A 15,849-nucleotide genomic window follows, 5' to 3' on the forward strand; every position below is an offset into this window, starting at 1 on the left:
TTACCCAAAGAACCCTTTGAGCCCTTCAATGGTTATTTGGAGTTAATAAAAGGGTTCTTGCCTCTTTTAGTAATCATCAATATGTAGGGATGCGGCTCATTAGAATATTTTGAGGCTCGGTTTGCACATAGCTCTTTTTGTGCATCCATTCCAGTGTATCTAGTCTGTTGTGTAATGCCATGACACGTTATATATGATTATGGCTTGTGATGGTGTCTTGTGAAAGACTCACATATGGTATTGTGTCAAGAATGGTTGACTAAATCAGTCAGTGGTTCTCAAGTCTCTCTTCAGGGACCCCCAGCTGTTCCAGAGGTATCTCACTTTATTCCGTAAACATATGAACAAAACCTATGGAATTTGAACAATGTAATATGGCAATTAAACCCCCAAAAAACTGTGTGTTGAGGAAGGTTCTTTACAGAATCATTCTGCATAAAGGTTCTATAAAGAACCATGAAAAAATTGTTATTTAATAGGCCCAAAGAGTTGTGACCATAGTGGAACCCTTTTCATGGTGCTATATAGAACATATCAAGACTGTTTCAAGGACAGCTTTTTTTTTTTTTTTTTTTTTTCCATCTACGTAACGTGGCAAAAATCAGAAACTTTCTGTCCAAAAATGATGCAGAAAAATTAATCCATGCTTTTGTCACTTCTAGGTTAGACTACTGCAATGCTCTACTTTCCGGCTACCCGGATAAAGCACTAAATACACTTTAGTTAGTGCTAAATAGGGCTGCTAGAATCCTGACTAGAACCAACACATTTGATCATATTACTCCAGTTCTAGCCTCCCTACACTGGCTTCCTGTCAAGGCAAGGGATGATTTCAAGGTTTTACTGCTAACCTACAAAGCATTACATGGGCTTGCTCCTACCTATCTCTCTGATTTGGTCCTGCCATACATACCTACACGTACACTACGGTCACAAGACGCATGCCTCCTAATTGCAAACAGCTGGAGGCATGGCTTTCTCCTATAGAGCTCAATTTTTATGGAATGGTCTGCCTACCCATGTGAGAGACGCAAACTCGGGCTCAACCTTTAAGTCTTTACTGAAGACTCATCTCTTCAATGGGTCATATGATTGAGTGTAGTCTGGCCCAGGAGTGTGAAGGTGAACGGAAAGGCTCTGGAGCAACGAACCGCCCTTGCAGTCTCTGCCTGGCTGGTTCCCTTCTTTCCACTGGGATTCTCTGCCTCTAACCCTATTACAGGGGTTGAGTCAATGGCTTACTAGGGCTCTTTCATACCGTCCCTAGAAGGGGTGCATCACTTGAGTGGGTTGAGTAACTGATGTGATCTTCCTGTCTGGGTTGGCGCCCACCCTTGGGTTGTGCCGTGGCGGAGATCTTTGTGGGCTATACTCGGGCCTTGTCTCAGGCTGGTAAGTTGGTGGTTGAAGATATCCCTCTAGTGGTGTGGGGGCTGTGCTTTGGCAAAGTGGGTAGGGTTATATCCTTCCTGTTTGGCCCTGTCCGGGGGTGTCATCGGATGGGGCCACAGTGTCTCCTGACCCCTCCTGTCTCAGCCTCCAGTATTTATGCTGCAGTAGTTTATGTGTCGGGGGGCTAGGGTCAGTTTGTTATATCTGGAGTACTTCTCCTGTCCTATCCGGTGTCCTGCGTGAATTTAAGTATGCTCCCTCTAATTCTCTCTTTCCCTCTTTCTTTCTCTCTCTCTCTGAGGACCTGAGCCCTAGGACCATGCCTCAGGACTACCGGGCATGATGACTCCTTGCTGTCCCCAGTCCACCTGGCCGTGCTGCTGCTCTAGTTTCAACTGTTCTGCCTGTGATTATTATTATGGGACCATGCTGGTAATTTATGAACATTTGACCATCTTGGCCATATTCTGTTATAATCTCCACCCGGCACAGCCAGAAGAGGACTGGAAACCCCACATAGCCTGGTTCCTCTCAAGGTTTCTTCTTAGGTTTTCGCCTTTCTATGGACATTTTCTCTAAGGTCAGGGCGTGACATAATGACAGAAGAGAAGCTGCATGTATTTAATTATAGACAAGTTGCCTGACAAATAGCCTACCAAAATTTCAGAAATTATAAGCAGAAACATACATCTAAATCAGGCAACAACAAAAAATCCTGCACCCCCTGTCAACATATTTTTGCGCCGATTAGTGGGTTAGGGGACGGTGAGGGCCTCAAATGTTCACTTCATCACATAGCCTATAGTTGGGCGGTTGTAGGTGGGTTATTAGCAATTGCGTGCAGGTGCGGGTGAACAAACAGCTTGACCTCTATGCTAACTGCACGTGTGTGCGCACCTCTTCTACTGTTCAATTGGCCAAGTGTTCCCTTTAAATCCACAAGTCCTCTGTCCTGCTACAGAACGCTGCCATACGAATTCATGTTTTGACAATTTGCCATGCTTTCCGTTCTTTAGCAGAAAGAAAGCACTAATATGAATAAGATTTATTTGTGCAACACACAGATGATTTCAATATCGTCAATGGCCTTAATATGCTTCAAGTGAATGATTATTATAGGAGGCATGAAAAAGTGAAATTTATCGGAAGGGCGACCAAGAAACGTTATTTTTGTTTTAATGTGAAACAGTGAATGGGTTGGCAGGGAGGTATTGTTTGTTTTAAATTAAATCACCTTCCCTCTCAAACACACCCCAGGGACCTCCTAATCTCTTTTAAAATAGTTTGAAGAGGTTCCCTGTTATGAAATTATGCTATATATGAAATATAGTTGTTAGCATGGGTTATACCACAGCATTGTTGAATAATAATTTCTGATTGGCTAGATGGGCATTCTAGACTTGACATTAAAACCAGACAACAGGACAGTTAGAAAATATATCAAGATCCTTGGAAAAGATATCGGGAAAGTTGGAAAATATATCGGGACAGTTGGAAAAGATATCAAGACAGTTGGAAAAGATATCGGGACAGTTGGAAAAGATATCAAGACAGTTGGAAAAGATATCGGGACAGTTGGAAAAGATATCGGGAAAGTTGGAAAATATATCAAGACAGTTGGAAAAGATATCAGGAAAGTTGGAAAATATATCAAGACAGTTGGAAAAGATATCGGGACAGTTGGAAAAGATATCAAGACAGTTGGAAAAGATATCGGGACAGTTGAAAAAGCTATCGGGACAGTTGAAAAGGTACTGGGACTGTTGGAAAATATATCAAGACAGTTGCAATCATGATGCAATAAGCACCTACACATACAGAAATCTAAAACAACATCTACACAAACTGAAATTGGGTACATTGTATATGCAGGTCCAATAAGGAAAAAACATAGTTAGCTAGAATTTATTTGTTTTTGCAGATATGTATTTTTTGTTAGCATCTGATGACCTAACATGGTGAGTGATGAATATGAATTTTGCATTTAAAGCTGTCAAATCCTCCCACATATTTATAGTTTGAACAGCTGTTTTCAGCAACTTATATTTTTAATTCAGTTGTCATATTGTCAGCTTTGCTAGCAATTGGCAGGTTTTGCTAGCTTTTAGCCTAGTGTTTGATATGCAATGCAATCCCCTCATAATTAACAGTCAGTGTTGACTAACAGGACAGGTGAAATCACTTTTCTAGCTATGCCAAGCAAAATGGGACATTATAAGCTTAGTGTTATGAATGTCAATAGAAAACAGCTATTTTGTAATCTAATTAGCTAGCTTCTAGCCTAGTGTTTGAGATAAGAACGTTGCCAGTGAGCATGGCAACAAAACATAAAGAATGAACACCGACTGGGTCGCGTCCATAAATATCGATCTAATCGAATGAATGGCTGGGTTGCGTCTCTAGCAACCACAATATGACAAAGTTTGAATTTGCTTATATAAATACAAATATATAAAAAAACATATACACTGCTCAAAAAAATAAAGGGAACACTTAAACAACACAATGTAACTCCAAGTCAATCACACTTCTGTGAAATCAAACTGTCCACTTAGGAAGCAACACTGATGGACAATAAATTGCACATGCTGTTGTGCAAATGGAATAGACAACAGGTGGAAATGATAGGCAATTAGCAAGACACCCCCAATAAAGGAGTGGTTCTGCAGGTGGTGACCACAGACCACTTCTCAGTTCCTATGCTTCCTGGCTGATGTTTTGGTCACTTTTGAATGCTGGCAGTGCTTTCACTCTAGTGGTAGCATGAGACGGAGTCTACAACCCACACAAGTGGCTCAGGTAGTGCAGCTCATCCAAGATGGTACATCAATGCGAGCTGTGGCAAGAAGGTTTGCTGTGTCTGTCAGCGTAGTGTCCAGAGCATGGAGACGCTACTAGGAGACAGGCCAGGACATCAGGAGATGTGGAGGAGGCCGTAGGAGGGCATCAACCCAGCAGCAGGACCGCTAACTCCGCCTTTGTGCAAGGAGGAGCAGGAGGAGCAATGCCAGAGCCCTGCAAAATTACCTCCAGCAGGCCACAAATGTGCATGTGTCTGCTCAAACAGTCAGAAACAGACTCCATGAGGGTGGTATGAGGGCCTGACGTCCACAGATGGGGGTTGTACTTACAGCCCAACACCGTGCAGGACGTTTGGCATTTGCCAGAGAACACCAAGATTGGCAAATTCACCACTGGCGCCCTGTGCTCTTCACAGATGAAAGCAGGTTCACACTGAGCACATGTGACAGATGTGACAGAGTCTGGAGACGCCGTGGAGAACGTTCTGCTGCCTGCAACATCCTCCAGCATGACCAGTTTGACGGTGGGTCAGTCATGGTGTTGGGTGGCATTTCTTTGGGGGCCGCACAGTCTTCCATGTGCTCGCCAGAGGTAGCCTGACTGCCATTAGGTACCGTGATGAGATCCTCAGACCCCTTGTGAGACCATATGCTGGTGCGGTTGGCCCTGGGTTCCTCCTAATGCAAGACAATGCTAGACCTCATGTGGAGTGTGTCAGCAGTTCCTGCAAGAGGAAGGCATTGATGCTATGGACTGGCCCGCCCATTCCCCAGACCTGAATCCAATTGAGCACATCTGGGACATCATGTCTCACTCCATCCACCACAGACTGTCCAGGAGTTGGTGGATGTTTTAGTTCAGGTCTGGGAGGAGATCCCTCAGGAGACCATCCGCCACCTAATCAGGACCATGCCCAGGCGTTGTAGGGAGGTCATACAGGCACGTGGAGGACACACACACTACTGCGCCTCATTTTTACTTGTTTTAAGGACATTAAATCAAAGTTGGATCAGCCTGTAGTGTGGTTTTCCACGTTAATTTTGAGTGTGACTCCAAATCCAGACCTCCGTGGGTAGATAAATTGGATTTCCATTGATCATTTGTGTGATTTTGTTGTTAGCACATTCAACTATGTAAAGAAAAAACATTTCATTCATTCAGATCTAGGATGTGCTATTTTAGTGTTCCCTTTATTTTGTTTGAGCAGTGTATATTTCTACTCATAAAAGTGTTGTTTTCTTTGGCAACTGTGGTATAAGTGGGATAAACAGCTAGCCGCATATAGCAAGCAAGTGATAAGAACGTTTCCACTGAGCATGGCAACCGCATATGAAGAATGTATGAATGGGTCACGTCCATAAATATCGAGCTAATCGAACGAACGTCTGGTTCGGGTCTCTAGCGACCAAAAGATAAAAAAGTATGAATTTGCTCAAAAAAAATATTTATACCGGTAAATGTGTGCTTTCACGTGTTTTTCTTTGGCAACTGTGGTATAAGTGGGATAAACAGCTAGTCGTATCTAGCAAGCAAAGAATAAGAAAGTTGCTACTGAGCATGGCAAAAGCATGGCCCTACCATCCCTGTCCCCTTCTCTACCTTCCCTGCCCCCTACCCTTCCAACCCTGCTCCCTAACCTACCATCCCTGATCCCCTACCTTTACAACCATGCCCCCTACCCTACTATCTCTGCCCCATTCTCTACCATCCTGCCCCCTACCCTACCTTCCCTACCCTACTCTACTATCCCAGCCCCTTTCTCTACCACCCCTACCCCCTACCCTACCTACTACTCTACCATCCCTGCCCCCTTCTCTACCATCCTGCCTCCTAACCTACCTTCCCTACCCTACTCTACTTTCCCTGCCCCTTTCTCTACCACCCCTACCCCCTACCCTACCTACTACTCTACCATCCCTGCCCCCTTCTCTACCATCCCTACCCCCTACTCTACCATCCCTACCCCCTACTCTACCATCCCTACCCCCTACTCTACCATCCCTACCCACTACTCTACCATCCCTGACCCCTACCTTTCCAACCATGCCCCCTACCCTACTATCTCTGCCCCCTTCTCTACCATCCTGCCCCCTACCCTATCTTCACTACCCTACTCTACTATCCCTGCCCCTTTCTCTACCACCCCTACCCCCTACCATACCATCCTTACCTACTACTCTACCATCCCTACCCCCTACTCTACAATCCCTAACCACTACTCTACCATCCCTACCCACTACTCTACCATCCCTACCCACTACTCTACCATCCGTGCCCTCTACTCTACCATCCCTACACACTACTCTACCATCCCTACCCCCTACTCTACCATCCCTACCCACTACTCTACCATCCCTACCCACTACTCTACCATCCCTACACACTACTCTACCATCCCTACCCCCTACTCTACCATCCCTGCCCCCTAATCTACTTTCACTACTCTCCCTATAGGCACATGTGTTGCCTACCACAATGTAAAACATTCTCCAGCACATCTGGATTTTCTGAGACTATACTTGCACTGTTAGTCCTTTATTCCTTTACTATAACTGCCCTGGCTGGTTTGTTGGTTAGTCAGTTACTGTTGACTTTCCTGTAGAAAAGTATGTTGTACTTTTACAAGCTCCCAGCATGGCACCAGGACTAACACAACAGCCACATGCGTGGACACATCATATTGTGGTGATGTGTATGATTTGACACTAAAAGGTCTCCCTGGGATGTTATTGACAACAGCTTGTCCAGCAGTGAGGGTGTGTTAAACATGGAGAGGAATGGAGAGGCTATGTCAAGGGTCCCCCGGGCCGAATGTGTAACCCTCAATCCCATTTCGTTTGGTCCGTCAATGACTTATTGCCTGAAATACCCATTCACACAGTGTTATTTGTTGTTGCTGTTTGTATACTTTGGGGACGTACATTATCATCTGTATTATTCAATATGTTGCAATTCCAAAAAGCAGCATGTAACCCCACGAGGTCACAGCTTATTGAGCAATGGGAATGACACAACAGTTTCTCAACAACAACGTTCTTACCGCCATTTTCTCTGTGTTGTAACCCGTTGTGAGGTTGCCTTTCGTCCAACCAGTGAAGGTGTCAGTGGGTCACAGCAGCATGAAGGATGATCCCCCACCACCGCTTGTACTGTTGTAGCTTTCTCCTCAAACCACACCAGAGATTAGTACTTCAAAATACATTATTCACCCTAACAATGTGGCAGAATACCCATGGGGTGTGTCTGACATTTTGCTAGTTTGTTAGCTCGTGTGTGTTTGTGTGCGTGTTTGTTTGTGATAATAATACGTTGGGGGTTGCTTATATTTGTGTTACACACAACTGTTTAATGGAAGTGTGTTTCTTGCATATCCCAACTCCCCACTGAGATACTCGCAGGGAGTGGGGTCACAGCCAGGGTCACCATTGGGTTCAGTGCCTTGCTCAAGGTCACAGCAACAGATTGTTCACCTTTTCGGCTCCAGTATTCCAACCAGCCACCTTTCGGGTTAGTGGCCCAGCACTCTAAACTCTAGGCTACCTGCCAACCTGTGTGTGTACGTGTACCTGCTGAGTTGGTGTGTTTCTGTTTGTCTTTGTGCTACTTGATAAAAGGTGCTATTTACTCTCATGAGTTAGCTATGACTGGCTGATGTGGCGATCCATTCTTTCACCACACAGTCATAAAAGTGATGTCTTTCTTTAGTAAAGGAATAGTGGTCAGATACTAGTTTGTGTATGTGTGTGTGTGTGTGTGTGTGTGTGTGTGTGTGTGTGTTGTCATATGGTTTGGGAAGGTGATATTGATTATGATAAGAAGTAATAAGATATGGTCTATTTCTCCTTTATTTCTCTCGGGCCACGCCACACCACACCACGCCACACCACGCCACACCACGCTACAGCACGCTACAGCACACTACAGCACGCTACAGCACGCTACAGCACGCTACACCTCGCTACAGCACGCTACAGCACGCTACAGCACGCCACGCCACGCCACACCACGCTACACCGCGCCACACCACGCTACAGCACGCTACAGCACGCTACAGCACACCACGCCACACCACGCTACACCACGCTACAGCACGCTACAGCACGCTACACCACGCTACAGCACGCTACAGCACGCTCCAGCACGCCACGCCACACCACGCTACACCACGCAACAGCACGCTACAGCACGCCACACCACACACCGCCACACCACGCCACAGCACGCTACAGCACGCTACAGCACGCCACGCCACACCACGCTACAGCACGCTACAGCACGCTACAGCACGCCACGCCACACCACGCTACACCACGCTACAGCACGCTACAGCACGCCACGCCACACCACGCTACAGCACGCTACAGCACGCTACAGCACGCCACAACACACCACGCCACACCACGCTACAGCACGCTACAGCACGCCACACCACACCACGCTACAGCACGCTACAGCACGCCACGCCACACCACGCTACACCACACCACACCACGCCACGCCACACCACGCCAAACCATGCCACACCACGCCACACCACACCACACCACGCAACACTACGCTACAGCACGCTACAGCACGCTACAGCACGCTACACCACGCTACAGCACGCTACAGCACGCTACAGCACGCCACGCCACACCACGCTACACCACGCAACAGCACGCTACAGCACGCCACACCACACACCGCCACACCACGCCACAGCACGCTACAGCACGCTACAGCACGCCACGCCACACCACGCTACAGCACGCTACAGCACGCTACAGCATGCCACGCCACACCACGCTACACCACGCTACAGCACGCTACAGCACGCCACGCCACACCACGCTGCAGCACGCTACAGCGCGCTACAGCACGCCACAACACACCACGCCACACCACGCTACAGCACGCTACAGCACGCCACACCACACCACGCTACACCACGCTACAGCACGCCACGCCACACCACGCTACACCACACCACACCACGCCACGCCACACCACGCCACACCATGCCACACCACGCCACACCACACCACACCACGCAACACTACGCTACAGCACGCTACAGCACGCTACAGCACGCCACGCCACACCACGCTACACCACACCATGCCACACCACGCCACACCACGCTACGCTACACCACGCCACACCACGCCACGCCACTCTACACCACACCACACCACACCACGCCACACCACGCCACACCACGCTACACCACACCACACCACACCACGCCACACCACGCCACGCCACACCACGCTACACCACGCCACACCACGCCACACCACGCCACGCCACACCACAACACGCCACACCACACCACGCCACACCACGCCTCACCACACCACGCCACACCACGCCACACCACACCACGCTACAGCACGCTACAGCACGCCACACCACACCACGCCACACCACCTCACGCCACACCACGCCACACCACGCCACACCACCTCACGCCACGCCACACCACCTCACGCCACACCACGCCACACCACACCACGCCACACCACACCACGCCACCTCACGCCACGCCACACCACACCACGCCACACCACCTCACACCACGCCACACCACACCACGCTACAGCACCCCACACCACGCTACAGCACGCCACACCACACCACACCACGCCACACCACACCACGCCACACCACACCACACCACGCTACAGCACGCTACAGCACGCCACACCACACCACGCCACACCACGCCACAGCACGCAACAGCACGCTACAGCACGCCACGCCACACCACGCCACACCACGCTACAGCACTCCACACCACGCCACACCACGCCACGCCACACCACGCCACACCACGCTACAGCACGCCACACCACACCACACCACACCACGCTACAGCAGGCCACACCACGCTACAGCACGCCACACCACACCACACCACACTACAGCACGCCACACCACACCACAACACGCTACAGCACGCCACACCACGCTACAGCACGCCACACCTCGCTATAGCACGCCACACCACGCCACACCACACCACGCCACATCACGCCACACCACGCCACACCACGCCACACCACGCCACACCACACCACACCACACCACGCCACGCCACACCACGCCACGCCACACCACGCCACGCTACACCACGCCACACCACGCCACGCCACACCACGCCACACCACATCACACCACGCCACGCCACGCCACGCCACACCACGCTACAGCACGCTACAGCACGCTATAGCACGCCACACCACACCACTTCACACCACACCACGCCACACCACGCCACACCACGCTACAGCACGCTACAGCACGCTATAGCACGCCACACCACACCACTTCACACCACACCATGCCACACCACGCCACACCACGCTACAGCACGCTACAGCACGCCACAGCACGCCACACCACGCCACACCACGCCACGCCACACCACTCCACACCACACCACGCCACACCACACCACACCACGCTACAGCACGCTACAGCACGCTACAGCACGCCACACCACGCTACAGCAGGCCACACCACGCTACAGCACGTCACACCACACCACACCACGCTACAGCACGCCACACCACACCACACCACGCTACAGCAGGCCACACCACGCTACAGCATGCCACACCACACCACGCTACAGCACGCCACACCACACCACGCTACAGCACGCCACACCACACCACACCACGCTACAGCACGCCACACCACGCTACAGCACGCCACACCTCGCTACAACACGCCACACCACGCCACACCACACCACAGCATACCACACCACAGCACAGCATACCACACCACAGCACAGCATACCACACCACAGCATATTTGCACAGCATATTTGATATATTTGAGTCAGAAACATATTTCAACTGCACAGGTAAGCTATTTCCACAAACACAGCAGCCATCTAGGTTGGGTTTCATTTAAAGTCCATGAGAAAAGGTAGATATGGAATTGATATCATGCCTGCCAGTTCTATTTATTCTGCCTCTGAGGTCATGTGAGACTGCTGGGATAATCTGTCTGGTCAGTGCAGACCTGATTAATCCAGGATTTGTCCAATATCACAACAAGCAATCACGCTCTCTAATTTTAGATATGAATTTGTTTCCCACTTTCAGCTGAGTAATCTGTATTGGGAAGAAGATGCAGGCGGGTGGGTTTCTGCCTGTCCGGTGTTGAAAGAGTCAGAAGGAGAGATCTGATCATCTCCCACTGTGCACCCGCTCACATAGTCTCATCCTGAAATCAGCTGAATTCAAGGTGTCATTAATAGCTGTCAGTCTCCCTCACTCCCTCTGCCCTACTTGTTCTGTGCTTGTTGAAGCCAGTGGCAATCTTTGGAAAATCTTGAATGCTTCAACAAACTAATGGATTTCTAACTATATCAATCATCTCCTACTTTTACTGAGTAATAGTGTGTGCTTGTGTTTGTTCTGTGTGTGTTTGATGATGTGTGCTTTTCATTTGTGTTTCCTGATGTGTGTTTGTTGATGTGTGTTTGTTGATGTGTGTTTGTTGATGTGTGTTTGTTGTGCGTGTGTTTCCTGATGTGTGTTTCCTGATGTGTGTTTGTTGATGTGTGTTTGTTGTGCATGTGTTTCCTGAAGTATATTTCCTGATGTGTTTGTTGATGTGTGTTTGTTGATGTGTGTTTGTTGATGTGTGTTTGTTGATGTGTGTTTCCTGATGTGTGTTTGTTGATGTGTGTTTGTTGATGTGTGTTTGTTGATGTGTGTTTGTTGTGCGTGTGTTTCCTGAAGTATATTTCCTGATGTATGTTTCCTGATGTGTTTGTTGATGTGTGTTTGTTGATGTGTGTTTGTTGTGCGTGTGTTTCCTGAAGTATATTTCCTGATGTGTTTGTTGATGTGTGTTTGTTGATGTGTGTTTGTTGATGTGTGTTTCCTGATGTGTGTTTGTTGATGTGTGTTTGTTGTGCGTGTGTTTCCTGAAGTATATTTGCTGATGTATGTTTCCTGATGTGTTTGTTGATGTGTGTTTGTTGATGTATGTGTCTAGATGCATGTTTGTTGCGCATGCATTTCTTGAGTGTGTGTTTCCTGATGTGTGTTTCTTGATGTGTGTTTGTTGTGCGTGTGTTTCTTGATGTGTGAGTGTCTATTAATCTTCGTACCAAAATGTATATTTGTGTCGACTTCCAAAATCTTCAATGTGTTTTGACCTCTCCAGACATGAACATGTTACCATGGTGACCATTCCCAAACACACATCCCCCTGTCACTCCTGCTGTTCCACAATCTCCCGGACTCAGTGGCTCAGGTTGATGACCTCATTGTTGCCACAAACCGTGGCAGAGTTCGGGGCACTCAGCTTCCTGTGCCAAGTGGTGGATGTGTCAGAGCATTCCTGGGAATTCCCTATTTGAAACCCCCTCGGTTGGGGAACTGTGTTTTCATCCTACTAAGCCTTCAAAGAGGTGGACCAGTGTAAAACACACTACACGCAACTCCAACTCCTTCCAACCCCAGAATACAACTTTTCCTTGTAGGGATTTGACATCAGAAGGATGACGTAGGCCTGTATGGTAAACAAACACATCTTATTACATATACATGAATGTACTGCATATGTTTGTGTGCCTTTAAACCTGTTGATGTTAGTGACTGTCTACAGTCATTGAGTACGGTTATGGGCACACAATAATGTAATCATTGTGGATAGTCAGGTTAATATAATAGTTTGTTTAAAATGTTTTTCATGTTTTGTAAAAAGAATGATTCCCCTAATAATCTTGTTTACATGGACACATCTGAGATCAGGAGACCTGATGTCACTCTGATAAATGCAGAACATCTCCTATCTATATAAACATTCTACCACAGTGACCATGTTATTTTTGGGAAGCATATTTGATTCTGAGTTCGGACATCTAAAGTTTATATGTGAAAACTACTTCTAAGACCAACACATTCAGTTGTTCCAAACTCACTTCACTTCACAAAGAGGGAGGCTCGCTTGGCTGGTGCTGGAACATGCTCAGATCACATACACTGCTGGAACGCCCATTAAGGTGTTTACATGTCCTAATCATTTGAAAGATTGTTTAGAAAACCAGGTGTTTTAATCAGCATAGGCTTACTTCGATTTTGATTAAGATAAGCAGAGTAAGGTGTTTATTGCATAATCTGTTTACTAACATAATCCGTTTAGTATCAAATTATTACTGTGTATGTAAACATGCTCAATGTCGTTTTGTAATCAAGTTGTTAACTACACGTGTTTGACTATGAATTCCTTACTCCCAGGGTTCTGTGGAGTTGAGATGTGGAACCCCAACAGCAAGATGAGTGAAGACTGTCTCTACCTCAACATATGGACTCGTCCCCAAATGAACACACCCTAAACGTTCCAAGAGCTCCTCCCCTGGTTCCTCATTGGCTCCTGTCATGATGTGGCTCTATGGGGGTGTTTTCACTACAGGCACTGTCCTGGAACTATGAAGTGAAACTAATATACTTATATTTATGTTTGCAATGTACACCAATAATAAAGTTTGTTTTGATTGGACACAGGCTCGGTCCGTTGTATTTCCAGTCTCTTCCTGATAGCGAGGTTGTCCGTGGCGATGATGGAATGCATGACCAGCGCGTGGCTCTGTACTGGGTAGCCAATAACATCACTGCCTTTGGCAGAGACCCTTCAAAAGTTACTCAGCTTTATTTTCTATCACTCTTTTTTATTCTTATTCTTTGTTTTACCATGTTTAATTAATCTCCTTTTTTATGTTGGCTGCATCTGTGGGTCTCCATCTCCTCTCCCCTGGCAGCCATGGTCTGTTCAACAGGGCGAAACTACAGAGTGGTTCCCCTAACACTCCATTGGCTGTCATGACTCAACAGCAGGCCTGGAACAGGACCCTGTCCCTGGGTAGGCTGATGGGTTTGTCCCCTGACACCTCTGGCTGTCCTGGAGCAGTGTCTACAGAGAGAATATCATCAAACAGCAGTACACTGTCCTGTCTCTCCCCGCACTCATAGCATTGCCATTCACCCCTTCTGTCGACCAAGACTTTCTACCAGACATGCCCGAGGTGTGTGTGAATCTGTGGATTGCTTGTAGGGCCAAAAGGCGCTGAACAAACAAGCAGTTGACGTTCATGTATGTTTCCAATGGCATTATGTCATAATGTCTAATCTTCTCTGTCAGGTCCTATAGATTATGCTCCGGACGGGCAACTTCCTGAAGACAGAGGTGCTGATTGGTTCGAACCAAGATGAGTGGACCCACTTCCTGGTTTACGGGGCACGGGGATATGACATCACTAGCCAGAGCCTGATCAGCAGGGAGGACTTCCTGAAAGGGGTGGACCTAGTGTTTATGGGGTTTGGTGATGTCACAAGGGAGATGGCCATCTTCCAGTACAGTACACTGAATGGAGAGATGAGAATAGTGGGATGAAGAATCGTGATTTTATTGGCCCAGAGGTAAGGACAACATATTGAAGAGTTCCACAAAGCTCTAATGCAGGGCTCTCCAACTCTGTACCAGGAGAGCTACCCTCTTATACATTTTTTATCCAACCCCCATTGTAACTAACCTGATTCATTTTATCAACCAGCTAATTATTAGAATCAGATGCATTAAATTAGGGTTGGAGTGAAAACGTACAGGACGGTAGCTCTCCAAGAACAAGGTTGGAGAGCTCTGCTCTAATATTTGCCACAAATCTTGAATGTAAGTCAACGTATTATTTACATGGAATGTTGAGTTGTAAAGTTAGTATTTGGCCCCTTCTGCTCAGTTTGTAATGAACTCTCTGATCATCACCATACCTACACGCAGAACACGAGGGGGGGGGAGGGGGAGGGTAAGGCCTGCCTCTTCCTGTTTGACCACCACTCCTCCAACAATCCCTGGCCGGTGTGGATGGGCGTGATGCAAGGCTATGAGATTGCGTTTATCTTTGGAATGCCGCTGCACAGTTCCCTGGGATACATAGAGGAGGAAGTGGTCATGAGCAGGAGGATGATGAAGTCCTGGGCCAACATGGGTAGGACCGGGTGAGAGAGACCTCATATAGATGTTATATAGATAGACATGGCTGAGACCAGGTGAGGCCTCTTATACAACACATTGGGAAAGTATTCAGAAACGTTGACTTTTTCCACATTGTGATTGGTTACAGTCTTATTCTAAAATGTATCAAATATACACTACCTTTCACAAGTTTGGGGTCACTTAGAAATGTCCTTGTTGTTGAAAGAAAATCTATTGTTTTGTCCATTAAAATAACATAACATTGCCTAGAAATACAGTATAGTCAATGTTAATGTTGTAAATGACTGTTTTTCTTGAAACGGCTAAATGTTTTAATGGAATATCTACACCGGCATACAGAGGCCCATTATCAGCAACCATCACTCTTATGTTCCAATGGCACATTGTGTTAACTAATCCAAGTTTATAATTTTAAAAGGCTAATGGATCATTAGAAAACCATTTTGCAATTATGTTAGTACAGCTGAAAGCTATTGTGATGTTTAAAGAAGCAATAAAACTGGCCATCTTTAGACTAGTTGAATATCTGGAGCATTAGCATTTGTGGGTTCGATTACAGGCTCAAAATGGCCAAAAACAAATTACTTTCTTCTGAAACTCATCAGTCTATTCTTGTTCTGGGAAATGAAGGCTATCCCATGCGTGAAATTGCCA

General features: G+C 47.3%; 1 pseudogene; it reads left to right on the forward strand.

Moving 5' to 3' along the window:
* The first annotated feature begins 10,519 nt into the window (after window positions 1–10,519).
* Window positions 10,520–15,201, forward strand: LOC110507217 (annotated as a pseudogene).
* The last annotated feature ends 648 nt before the right edge of the window (window positions 15,202–15,849 follow it).

Source organism: Oncorhynchus mykiss, chromosome 27 (assembly GCF_013265735.2).
Source record: "Oncorhynchus mykiss isolate Arlee chromosome 27, USDA_OmykA_1.1, whole genome shotgun sequence".
In the NCBI taxonomy this organism is placed as follows: Eukaryota; Metazoa; Chordata; class Actinopteri; order Salmoniformes; family Salmonidae; genus Oncorhynchus; species Oncorhynchus mykiss.